We start from the raw sequence: 14,230 nt of genomic DNA on the forward strand, positions 1-14,230 counted from the left end.
GACTGGGTGCTTATAGATTGCATCGTGTTTAGCAATGCTCCAAGGTAAGGGGCCTGTCACCACCCTCTTGGGGAGCTCAAGTTCTGAACAAGCCTTTCCCCTAAACTGGATGTGTTTACATAAGAGGAGGGACTGGCTAGAGGCTGGGATAAGAGGAGAACTTGATCAAACTTTGATCTGTTTTAAGATATTTGACTATTTTTGTCCAAGAGCAAGAAATCTTTAGCTTTTCTTGTGTCCTATACAACAACCCACCTGCTCCTGGTGAACTGAGAGCCTCTGGCATTGAAGTGGCTGAACAAACCCTTCTGCCATTGGAAAAGCAGCCATTACAAATTGTGGCTAAACCTGGTGTCTTCAGGGAAGTCAGCTGCCTCACTGAGCATTGTTTCTGATGGCAAGTATTGTACCCAGTCACTTTTCACCAGGAGAGAGACCAAACCGAGAGCACAGCCTCTCTTAGGAGCTGCAGCCTACCGATGGCATTTGTCCAAGTGTTTGAGATTCATACATGGACTCTTCCCAAGGAGGGACCAGTCACTATCCAACATGGTATTTCTAGGCCTAGCAAAAATTAATTTGGCTTTCATTCATCTCTTTGGCTATCATATTTCCTGTGATGCATCTCTGAAGGGTGGAAAAATACCTGCTTTCTTTCTTGGTAAACACGAATAAGATAGGCCTACTGCTCCATGGATGGCACTCTCCATTGTGGGAACTTCTTCCAAATTGCCCCACCCTGTGCTTTGGGTAGTCAGCTATCAACGTCCTCAAGGTGACCTCAGAAGAACAGTGACAATACTGATCTCCTCATTAGGCTTTTTAAACAGGTACATTTAACAGTCTACTCCTATTGCCTTCAAAATGAGGGAAGAAACATGTGAGAGAACATTCCACACCAGCAACTTTCCTCTGGGGAACTACTCTCCAAGAACAAACATTTACATTGTCTCCTTCCAAAGCCTCACTCACTGCAATATTTTTATTTATTTCTTTATTCAGAATGATCCCTACACACCCCAGTCCATCATTTGCTTCACTGCCCTGCTCCCTTCTCATGGAGAAAACATTCCTGCAGGTGGGGAAGATGACTGGCTCCAGCTGAAAGCACATCTGCCACTACCAGGTCTCTCCTCCTGCTACTCAGCAGCACGGGCACTAGGGGCAGCTTTATTTACATTTAACTTCTGAAAAGATTTAATATTTAGCACCAGACACATATAGTGACTGTCCTGGGTTGTAGTTTAGGATGTATTCTATCACCATCTTCAGTCCATGGCCCATCAATGCCTTGTGCATGACTCACAGATAACTCCCTCCGGCTGTTATCTCTCTTTAATGGGCCATCAAGGACCTCCTGGATGACTCAGCATCCCATTGGGAGATGCTCCGCCCACGGGGAGGAGCCAAGCATTCTCCCCTGGATAGAAGCTAGGATTTGGGACAGTAGAAGCAGCTCTCACCCACTGGATTCCCAGAGGACTGGAGCTACCAGACCTTTCTATGGGATCACTGCTTCAGGAAGAGCACCTCACCTGGACTGCTTCCATCACCCTGATCAGGTTTTATTCTGACTCTGTCAGTGGTTTTTCTTTTTGTATTGTTGCATTTATTTTATTTTATTTTTTTCCTTTTCTTCTCATTAAATTGTATTTCTGACTTAGAGCCTCTCACTTGGTTTGTTTTCAAACCACAACAGTGACAAAGAAACATAGCTCTTGTTTCATGTTCTGCTTTCCCTGCAGACAAACTGTGCCTCAAGATGCCAATTGTCCCCCAGCTGTTTGCTCTGGGGCAGCTGGGAGGTTCACATTCAGAGTAGTGATGGAGGAAGATTTTTTGTTGAGTATCTCAGATTTTTCCTCAGTCATTATTACCCATCAGTGTTCTACAGAGTATAAGAAATATGCTCCCTCTGAGAGTCCAATGCAACACCTACAAATTAGCCCCAGCCCAGATGAACCCACTGAGCTAGCTCAGGGGATATTTATAGCTGAACAGAGCTTCCTCAGGGAATTACAGTCTCCAAGTCAGTGTAGTTGCTAAAAAAAAAAAAAAAAAAATCTGAGAAAAGCTGCTTCTTTCTTGATCTCCTCAAGTATAGTATGTTCCTTCCAGTACAGAATTATCAGTATGAAGTTCACTCTCAAATGCAACCAACTAGCTGAAAAAATCTTCTTCTGTGTGTGGTTGTAATGCCATATCCAGAAACCCTGATCATCACTAACTACACAGCCACATTTACATGAGAAAAATATGGTGGCATTAATAACTCGTGTTGGCGTGCCTTCCCAATTGTCAGAGCTTTACATAAATATAGAACTTGGCCTATAGATTTGTTTCAGAGCCTTTTCATATCTGATTATGGCTCCAGGCCGATCATTATCTGTACAGACACTGTAATTAGGGATCAGTAATTCTGTCCAGTGGCCAATAGTCCCTGCAGAGAGAGGCACATGATGGGTTTGCAGCTGCTCAACTCAATTTCAGAGTTTGGAAGTCAGCTATTAGAAAGCTGTGCTGTACAAGGACACAGCACCAGCCTCAAAGGAAAAGAGCCAGCAAGTATTCCCATTCCAGCATCTCAGCAGGAGAAGAAGATCTCTGTAGGAAACAGTTTTACTCAGGTATCTGCACAGCCAGACATGAAAAACCAGAGCTCCCACGTGTTTAACTGAGGGCAGGCACTGGGAGCCAACACTTCCCTCATGCCTCCACCTCCAACAAACACACAGTCACAGTGTTTCTTGGGAACGAGCTGGATACACACAGAAAAACAAAGGAGGGTTCTTACATTTCTGAAGGACGTGTCATAGAAATAGAGAATAAATAAAACGCCATAAATAAAAACATTTTTCTGCAGTGATTTCACAGAGGTGAGAATTTCAACAGCGAAATAAAAAAATTGGCTGCAGCAGATCCCAAGTTTTATTCCCACACTTCACAGCCAGGGTTTCTGCCAACTGGGAGGAAAACACAGCTGAGCTAGAAATCATGGATGTTTGTGAAGAGCAGGAGGAGAACACAGTGTAACAGCAGCACCGATTCCAGCACCAGAGACATCAGTCTTGAGTAGACATGCAATTTTAACAGAATCAGCTAATCTTTCTGGATTTTGGTTCTTGTAGCTTTGTTACAGGCCAAAGCACACATGGCAGGCAGTTCTGAAGTCTCCTGTGGACACTCCTGGCTCATCCTGGGACCACTGGCTCCTTCCCCCAGCCCTGCACTCTCACAAACCAACACCTCTGCATACAGAAGTTCTAAGAACATTCAGCTGGAAGATTTGTGTGAGCTTGATTTTAAACGCATCAGACTAAAGGAAGAAAAGTATGACACTTAAATTAGAAGTATGCAAGAGCTAAAAAACTTAATTAAATGTCTAGGGGATGGAGGGAAAGGTATAACTAAGCTACAGCATCCAGCTCATCTGGAAGTGCCTTCCCTAAGCCACAGGTGCTAAACCTCCCGAATTTACCATGCCAGGAAAAAGTACCTCCTTTTGGCTTGCAGCCAAACTATTCAGAGGCTCACACCTTAGTGGAAGAATGGCAGAAGGCAATTCCAGTGACCTCCAAATCACAGCCTATATTAGATATCTGACTTTAAAAATTGTCTGCTATTAACAAGAGTACCTGAATATGTTTCTTGGCAAACACTGATATTCACCTTCCAAATCCTGTGTTTCTAAAAACAGTTTGTCCATGTCTGATCCAATGCAGAAACTTCACTTCAATACCATAAGCAATATGAAACAAATTTAACATCCTTTTTCAAGTCTCTGAAGTGACACAGTGAGGCTGTTGGTATTGAAAGCACATTGTGAAGATAGGAGCTGATTTTATTTTCATCCTCCAAGCAGAGAAACTGAGCTGCATGAGGATGGCTGAGGAGGGTTGCTGAAGGATTGCACAGAGACATTGGACAGCTGGTTCCAAGTTCATCCTACAAAGCTTTGCTGCTGCTTCTTCTTCCAGGTGGTGACCCAAGTACCTCCTGGGCTCTCACAGGAGGAACATGGGCTGGGGTTAGTTTTCTTCTAACCACCTCAAGCACAGTGGATTCACTCCATCTTTTGTTGTGTAAAGTAAGATACACCTCTGGGTATTGCAGAGAGAAGAAGAGCAGACCAGGAAGTCTGAAGGATTTTTTGTAGCTGCCGTTGAGTCTGCCTGTTCTTTGTGTCTTGGAAGAAAGAGAAAGAAATAAAGAAAAAGAAAGACAGAAAAAGAAAGAAAGAAAGCAAGAGAAAGAAAGCAATAGATAGAAAGCAACATAAAGAAAGAAAGAAATAGAAAGAAAGGAAGAGAAAGAAAGGAAGAGAAAGAAAGGAAGAGAAAGAAAGGAAGAGAAAGAAAGGAAGAGAAAGAAAGGAAGAGAAAGAAAGGAAGAGAAAGAAAGGAAGAGAAAGAAAGAAAGAGAAAGAAAGAAAGAAAGAGAAAGAAAGAAAGAAAGAGAAAGAAAGAAAGAAAGAGAAAGAAAGAAAGAAAGAGAAAGAAAGAAAGAAAGAGAAAGAAAGAAAGAAAGAAAGAAAGAAAGAAAGAAAGAAAGAAAGAAAGAAAGAAAGAAAGAAAGAAAGAAGAAAGAAAGAAAGAAAGAAAGAAAGAAAGAAAGAAAGAAAGAAAGAAAGAAAGAAAGGAAGGAAGAAAGAAAGAAAGGAAGAAAAAAAGAAAGGAACAAAGAAAGAAGAAAGGAAGAAAGAAAAGAAGAAAGAAAGAAAGAAGAAAGAAAGAAGAAGAAAGAAAGAAAAGAGAAGAAAGAAAGAAAGAAGAAAGAAAGAAAGAAAGAAAGAAAGAAAGAAAGAAGAAAGAAAGAAAGAAAGAAAGAAAAGAAAGAAAGAAAGAAAGAAGAAAGAAAGAAGAAAGAAAAGAAAGAAGAAAGAAAAGAAGAAAGAAAGAAAGAAAGAAGAAAGAAAGAAAAGAAAGAAAGAAATAGAAAGAAAGAAAAAAAAAGAGAAAAAAGGAAAGAAAGTGAGAAAAAGAAAGAAAGAAAAAGAAAGAAAGAAAAAAAAGAGAGAAAGAGAAAGAAAGAAAAAAAAAGAGAAAAAAGGAAAGAAAGAAAGAAAGAAAAGAAAGAAAGAAAAAGAAGAAAGAAAGAAAGAAAGAAAAAAGAAAGAAAGAAAGAAGAGAAAGAAAGAAAAAGAAAAAAAAAAAGTAGGAAGAAAGAAAAAAACAAAGAAAAAGAAAGAAAGAAAAAGAAAGAAAGAAAAAGAAAGAAAGAAAAAGAAAGAAAGAAAAAGAAAGAAAGAAAGACCCACAAAAAGATTCAGTTCTCTCTCTTTTATAACCAATGCTTAAGCCACAAAGAAGAGTGATGCAATAATAAATACAATAAACTAAATTTTAGATTATGGGGTGTAACTGTGTTAAAATACATCATAATTCCTCTACCAGATTACTTCAGTAACATTCCCATTACATAAATGGCCTAATGGCTGGGTGATGGGGTTACTGCACTGCAGTGAAATGAGGCAGTCCAGCACATGAGAGTAGGAACTTGCAAAATACCACACAGATGAGAGGACACCCTGGTGCCAGTGTAGAAAATACAGGCTGGACAGGTTGGGAGTTTCTGACCTCCCAGATCACAAAACCCAGCAGCCACAGATCCAAAGCAAAACCAGCCAGCTCTTGAGAGACAGCCCTGCTCCCCTGCTGTCCCTATGGACACTGCTTACCAATTCCTCCACTGAGGGCTTCATCTTACATGGGCACAGTTAGTCTTTAACTCTTTCCCTGGTGGAAAAGGGATATTAATCGAATTGGTATCAGAAAACTGCTGCTCTATTTTAACAGATACCTCAGACATTTGTATCTCACTCCTTGGTCTGATCTCAGAGCAATGTTCCCATAGGTACCCTGCCAGTCTTTATGTGGCTGGGGTAGAGAAGGACCCTTCCAGAGCAATAATTTTACAGAGCCTCAGGGATTAACTTTGTGAAGTCCTGCTTTACACAGCTGCCCAGGAAGCAGTAGATGGCCTAAGAAGCCATAGCCCATGTGAGTGCAGCCTGTTCAGAGCAGGTGTGTGTGTGAAGCACTGCACTGAAAGCTGTAGCTGGGACACAGGTACACACACGAGATGTGTTTTTGTTTTTATGAAGCTGGATGGGCTCTTTGTTTTTATGAAGCTGGATTGAAGACATTTGCCTTCTTCCTTCTTGTACTTTAGGTAGCAGCATGGGGCTTTGTCCTGCTGGCAAATGCCTTGCTCTGCGCCATCCCTTTCCTCACCTTTCTACTCCTGAATGTTCTTCAGCTGCTGCCTTCCCACAGCAGCTCTGGAAAAAGAAGAGGTGATGGCCATTATGACCAGCAGCATGGGGCCAAGGTTACCATTAGCAGAGTTATGTCTGGTTTCCCTTTCCAAATTCATGTTGGCATACTCCTCTCCCTGAGTCTATCTTGCTTTCTCTTTTCCTGCACAGATGTTTCTGCACTCTTCCTGCACTCTCAAGACCTTTCCCAAGGGCCTTTTCATGCCTTGCACTGGTGGGAAAGGTGCCATTTCCTTTCAGTGCAAAGGCAGTTCAAAGGATTGATGCTTTCGAGCTTTCTGGAAGGTTGTTGGATTCTGCTGTCTTGAGCACCCTCCCCTTGGAAGGTTCAAATCCTGCTGCTGCTGGCTCAGGACCAACATGAAATAACCAAGCAGAGTCTCCATAGACAAGGCCAGACTGCTCCTTCTCTTCCTTCCTTCTCCCCTGTTTCCCTGGAGCAGTATCAGGGTTTCTGGGAGTTTTCTTGACTGCTGTTAAATGGAGAATGTAAAGCAATCTAAAAATATAGAGGCACAATTAAAATTTAAAAAATCATCCGTTTGGTCTCATTCTTTCAAAATACCTCTGTTTGGCATTCAAAAAAAAATGTAATTCTTTTTATAGCAGCTTGGCACCAGCTTTTTGCTCTCAAATTTGTTCTGCAGAGCCTATTCAACCAAAGAAATAGATTGACTGACACCTAGTGGAAAAGTGAAGATTTTAATCTTATTTAGTTGAGTGAAACACTTCAGACAGTATTCAAATCGACTTCGTTCACATTACCATTACTGCAGAAAGCATCATTATTATTGGCTCACCTAAATTTTATCTCTATTTCATTGGTGCATTCAAATACTCAATGGAAGCCCAGACAAGACAATCAACAGGAATTTATTTTAAAATATATAAAATTTGGTTCTTTGGTTCTTTGGTTAATGAAGGAGCCTGGTATGAAACCAGGCCAAGTATATCACTTCCCAACATTGAGAATATCAGTAACACACAGCTCTGGAAACCCATAAAGTACTAATAAATAAACATAACTTTATTCTCAAAACTAACAGTCTTCTGGAGTTGTTGTTTCTACCAAAACAGAATAATTTATTCCCTTATTAATAATGTATGTGGAAATATTTAGAAAGGGAAAATTGCATTTTTTCCTGAATTTTTATTTCTAATGACCTCAGAGAAGCCGATCGTATGCTATCATTGATCTGACTAACCACAGAAATATGAAGAACAATTTTGCTTTCTTATTAGAATTCGTAGATGTTTTAGACCCTTGTCTCAGTGCTCACCTAATGTTCAGCATCTGTGAAGGGATTTTGCAACGCCAGACAAATGCCAAACCCATCTGAGCTGACTGCAGTGTTCCCACAGACAGAGGCAGGCATCGTCCTGTGACTGATAGATGTGACTGGTGCAATGCTGGGCTTTGCCAGCCCTGCTGAGAAACCACAAGGTCTGGTGAAGAATTAAATAGAGAGGGTTCTCTTGCAGGCAAAAATCTCTAAATACAGTTCCCTGGTGCTATCAGAGACTTGCATTCACTTCCTTAGGACAGCACTTCTGTTCTCCCAGTGCCTCTCTCTGGACTTTTCCAAAGTGTGTTATCTAAACACTCAGATCCATATTCTGTATTCTTCTGCCTTGCTCCTCTATCCCAAATAAGTGGCATGTGGGTCTTGAGAGATAATATGACATGATTGGGTTTTTTTAAATTAGAAGTTATATAATAAGTCGCTTAGAATAAAATCTGGTACTACCAGCAGTGCCATTCACAGCCAAATCCCACAGACACGAATTTTGGGTTTGATAATGATTACACAACTTGATCTGAAGTGACCTTAATACACATCTAGGTCCTGAGAAGTTATTTATAAGCTGAGTCTGTTTAAGGTACTGTAACCCAAAAGCTAATTTTCCTGCATAAATCCCAGACTTGTGATCCCATAAATGCTTCTGCAGTCCAACCGGATCGTGATCAGGTCTTACTTTCAAATTTTTCTATTTTTCTAATTTAAAAATACATTGAGAAACTTCCAGTGCTCCTTTGTATAGACTCTTGGCTGGTTTACATGAAAAAAAACCTGGTTTATATTTCATGTTCACATTTTTTTCTTCCTTTCCTTTAATAATTTTTAAACTTCTATATTTAACATTTCTTTTTAAACTGCAGTATTCTCCAGCACTGTTACGAATATTCTTATGAATATTCCTACCTATTGTCTCTCTCTTTCTTCCACTTCTGAATCCTTCTGACTTACTAGTTCAAACATTTGCACTTGTTCTGAGGGTAAGCAGGCACACGAATGCAGGAGACCACTATGACAACTGAGAACAATGATCTCAGCCTTGGCAGAAAAATGTCATTTCACATTATTCTCTGCACTCACCCAACCAACCCAGGAACAATCCAGCCTTGGCACACACAAACTGTATGGATCAAACCAGCTGAAAAGTAGCCCCAGATCACGTCCTGGTATTTCCCTGATCATGTTACTCCCCTTTTGTTTAAGAAAGAGCACAGTCTTTATCTGCCAGAGGCTGCAGTGATGGTTTTCATACAGTCAGCTCACTGTAACCAAAATGGTATTCAGTGAACGAACACCCCAGAGAAGGCACCCTGCCAAATATCCCCTGATGGAGATGCAGCTCAGACATGGAATGACAGTGATGTTCACACAACACTGTGGTCCAAGTCCTCCCCAGGATGTGAGGAAAGGAGTGTGTCACCCAAGAGTGACATTTCCACAGTGATGTCCAGTGAGTTAAGTGTAGAATCTGGGGAATGTGTGCTCATCTCTCTCTCTTTTTGATCCTCCTTCCATTCTGTGCTTTCACATAGGCAACTTCTAGCCTGTTACACATAGGGAACAAACCTTTTGACCCACGTACATGAAAATACAATTTTTCCTTACTTCAGGTTCATTGTCAGCATTCTATTTTCATGTCACTATTCCATATGAAATCTCCATATTTATTATCACCAAATGGCTACCAAATGGAAGAATGTTGAAACTGTTCATGTAGTTGCTGTATTAAATCTGGGGTTTTTTTGTATTTATCCACTTGAGCATGGGCTTTTTTGATACTCTGCTTCCAGTTAGCTCTCCTTTAGGCTTTTTAGCTCTCAGTAAACCAGAGCCTAATATGTTACCACAGAGACACGCTCCGGCACAGATTGAAGGGCTCATGTGGTTAACCTGCTCAGAGACACTCATGGTTTGCTAATATTTCATAAGATATCTCAATTACAAATTCAGTTCATAGTTGAAAGGCTGCTTTGCACAGCACTGCATCACATCTCCTGTAAAGCCTTTATGAGGATTGAAAGGCAAAAGGGCACCTGAGGACACATTGGAGTGCATACAGCAGGGCATGCACTCTGTGTGGCAAAATCCCCACTTAGGAGGCTGACCCAAACAGTAGGAAAATCAATGGCTGTAACTCAGAGCAAATTCTAGCACAGAATCACATCAGGTTTTTCACAGGTAAGTTTTAAATGTTTCCTTTCACTTCGGAGTTTGGTGTCTCCAGACAAGCCTTAAGTATTTTTCACGGCAAATTGAAAAGTTTTGGTGTTTTGAACACCCAAGGAACTGGTGAGAATGTGTCACAGACCATCTGACCCTCATGCACAGAATTTTTTTTTTTCTTACTTTTATTTCCTTGTGAATCTCAGGTAGAGGCAGGAGAGAGAAAAAGAGTTGGGTGTGTCTGTGGCTCACTCTTCTAGGGACTATGGAAACACCCCTGTGAAACTGTGGCCAAACATTTGTTCCATTATTAAACTGACTGCTCTACTTTATATTTCAACATAAATTAAACCTCCCAGGGACCTTTGTTCCTCCTTCAAACTGCAGAAAGGAAAATCCCAAGCTAAACAGGCATTTCTGAGAACAGCCAATACAAAGACCAGGGAAGTCGATGGAATACTTTGAATCAGATTTTGAGGTAATTTTTCACTGAATGAGGTCAGATTTCACAAGGTTGAGCAATCTTCTGTTATTCTCTTTAATGTGATTCTCCTGGTACCTTCCCTTTCTTTCCTGCTCCCTCCATCCAAACACGCCCTGGCTGGCAGCTCAGCTGTACCCATAGCTTAGGCCTTTCTTCCTCACTGTCATATCATTTCCTTCTCTTCCTGAAATTGCACAAAGTACTTACATTGTCCTTGAATGCAACTAAAGCATTTAACATATGCAGGGGAAAAAAAAATTAAAAGTTTGCATTAAAAAAAAAAATTATATATATGTATGTACACAGAGATATATTTGTATCTGCTCGTTATTTAAACTCATTACTCAGGAGTTAGACAAATATTTTTAATAGTCCAGTGGGCAGTGTTAGAATGCCAGTCCTTGTAAAGTGGAAAGAGTCAGATCCCAAGAAGCAGCGAGCACTCTGAACAGTAATTGATGTTGATAGCTGCTGCTAGAGCTCAGTACAGGCAATGACCTTCATCAGGCTACACCATGGAATAAAACAAACTTAAACCAGCCTAGAAATGCTATGTGCAACTTGCTTCTAATGATTTTTTTCACTGCCTCATCTCCTGCATTCTCTTGGACACACTGGAATACAGCTTTGGCCAGTGAGTCACAAAACCTTCTTCCTTCCCCTTTTTAAGTAGAGAGGTTTAACCTTGTCTGGAGTATCTGTCCTTTCTCTGCACTACAGCATTTGTTCTGCCCAGATGGCCAATTCCTCCTTTCACACATTGTTCAGAATTAAACCTGACTATCCTGTCAGTTCTGTTGTGAGGAAGCAGAGATGTGAAGGGTCAATTTATTCCCAGTAATTCTGGCATGTAACATACTTGTTGCAAAAAACAGACACAGAGAAAGACATGATGCTGCCTCACCAAAATGCCTCTCACAAATGACTTATTTTTATCCTGTGCCAGAGGAGCATCAGCTTTCAATCTGATTGTGCACACACAGAGACTTCTTTGTTCTCACACGTGTAAGAGGAGATATCTTCAGCCATACATTTTGTCTATTTTACTTGTGACAGTTTCAAAATGACACTTTCTTCATTCAGAAAAAAAAGTTTTGAGATAATGTGCAAAAAGCAACAACAAACTGAAACATTCTGCAGAAGTCAACCTACTTTGTCACAACTGAAGAGGGCAACCTAATACCATCTCACTGTTCCTGCATCCACTGTCCCATCAATAAATCTCTCATCAGAGCATAGCACATTGTCACCAAGGCTAAAGGGGATGGAGAATTTATATCCAGAAATCTTTCCAAAGCTAGGAGTACCACACATATCTTTTTTCCCTTCTTCCATATTTTTATTTCTGCTCAGATATGATCATAATTGCAGAAGCACCCCTAATGGTTTTTTTTGGTAGTGGTGGTTTTGCTGGGGTTGGTTGCTTGGTTGCTTGCTTTTTTAAAAAGCAGGACAATTTGTATTCTGTTTAAGACAATTATCTCTGTTGAGCACTGGGAGAAGAAGGTGCAGGTACTGAATTGCCAGAAGAGCAACAGAGGCATCTGCTGTCCTCAAGCACCCCAAGCTTTAGGAAGATGTAAAGATAGCTTAAACGTTCAAAGGCAGAGATTCCCTGCTCCACAGCAAATCACTGTGTTCTCCTGTTCTGCACTGTGTCCATATGGTCTAACTTAATGAGAAAACAGCACTAACACACTCTTCTCAATTTCAACATTCATTAAGAGCTTTCCAAGATACAGATTTTCAGAGGCTGATTTATTAGCTAATGTAAAGACACAAATTTTGTAGAAGATTTTCTTTTAACTGAGTAGGATTTATTTCTACTGAATGCTAAGGAATAGATTCCATGTATGGGCACAGAATTGACTACAGAGCAGTACCTAAGCATGGTTTTCCCGAGCAGACTGGAAGATAAAATCATGGCTAACTGCCAGAATTCATATGCTGTAAGGGTAAGAAATGCTGAACTCACAAAAGAGAGGAGCCCTTGTATATATTGAACTGACACACTTCATTTTCCTGGAGGACTGAAGGAGTCCCAAACCCTGTGAAAGTGCTGAGAAAGAAAGCAGGTAGTGCAGCAGATTTAACACACTGTCAATACTAATACAGCCCAACGGGATAGATATGAATGCAGTCTGATGGAGACACGACACAGCAGAGAAAAGATGCAGGATCAGAGCTATTATTTCTATTCAGAACCTACCCAAGTGGTTCACTAGCAATATTTTGCAATTCTTCCCTCAGCATTTTGAACTGTGCTCGTAAGTACCAGAAAAATCTGCTAGAATGGTTTTAGCTTTCATTTCTCAACTGTGATTTTAAAATTCCTACATGACAAGCTTGGGAGAAAGTAAAGTAGTCACTGTTAGTACCAAAAATGACACTTTTGCTTCTAATAGAAACATTAATCAACAATCACAATTCTATTAATCCTACTAAAATAAGTCTGTTCAATGTATTTTTTATTGCAGTTGCAATAGGACAAGAGGCAATGGGCAGAAACTGATACACAGGAAGTTCCACCTGAATTCATTTTGTAAGAAACCAGAGCATCTTTCTCATGTCATCAAAACTTCTCCACGTGCCACTTAGCGCTACACAAGCAGCAATCTGAGCCCACTAAAGCCAGAAGCAAGTTTTTTATCAGCACAACTGAAATGAGATTATTGCCCAATTGTCAGACCAGCAATGCAAAACCACATTTGCCTTATGCCTTATAGCAGTAAGATCTTTCAGTCTTGACTGCTGAAAGTTTGAGTATTCAAGGACAGCTGGGTTCTATTTACTTATTCATTCATTTACTATATTTTTTTAATGGCATATCCACATCTCTGAGCACATTAACTTTGTCTGTAGGCTGTTAAGTCTGGGATCACATAGATTCTGCTGGAAATTACCTTTTGCTTAAGGTGGGCCTCCTCAGAAGAGAAAGCACACTATAGAGAGACCTTCACCATGCTCTGAGAGAGGTAATCTGGTTTATGAGTTGATAAAGCCATTACAGATCCAGGCAGCCTCCATTAATATATGGGAGACTGCCTACAAGAATAAAGGTTTGCTGTGGAAAGATTTCACAGCCATGACCTCAGCTGACTGACCCCATTCCACAAGAATTATGTTACATGGGGATGATACATCCTCAGAGGACAACTGAGGATTTGGGGAAGAAAAAAAAAGAAAGCTGCTCACCAAACCTCCCTCTCCTTCTCCCAGGAATTTATAGGAATACAATCCAAACTCAGCATCAAGTCAAAACACGAGAAAATTCAACACAAAAGCAAGTATTTGTGAAAAGCATCCCCAGGCAAGAACCTCAAACCAAATAATGCATGGAAAGTCTACAAACACAAAAGTGATTCAAAGTACCACTTTTTCAAAGCAGCTTTGAGGGGACAACTGTTATTCAGATAGAGCAAGAAGTTTTAATTGAAGCCTGACACAGATTCAGTCTCTTGCAGGGATAATGTCTATGTTCTAAAGAGAATGGACACCTTCCCTTTCTCATTTTACCCCAAATTTCATCAGTCCACTTAGCTACACACCGACCATGCCACAGTCAGACTCTAGAAATTCCCACAGCTAAATCATGATGTCCTTTCTCCCAAATAACTAAACCAGCTGTCAGTTAAGATTAATAATACTTAATAAATATTTTTATATGTGTATAAGAAAGTTTCTGCATGCTGGCATTGAGGGAATGAAGCTTCAGAACTGGATATGGGATGATAATAATAATCTACCTCTTTCTTAAATGCAGCCCAAATTCCAGAAGTGCTGAAGATCCACTGGCATACTTTATACTGGAAGCAATTGACTTACCTTCCAAAATTCTCAAATTCATCCAGAAATTCCCAACAAAAGAGGCAGGCCTCCCCAGTCTGACACAACCACACTGCAATTGAGGTGTGGAGCTCAGCACAACCCATGCTGGCTCTGCAATATGGCAGAGTGGCACTAATTTGGCACTCAGTGTTTAAATCTGGAGCCTGAGGATGCAGCAGG

The sequence above is a fragment of the Sylvia atricapilla genome, chromosome 4 (assembly GCF_009819655.1).
Source record: "Sylvia atricapilla isolate bSylAtr1 chromosome 4, bSylAtr1.pri, whole genome shotgun sequence".
NCBI lineage: Eukaryota > Metazoa > Chordata > Aves > Passeriformes > Sylviidae > Sylvia > Sylvia atricapilla.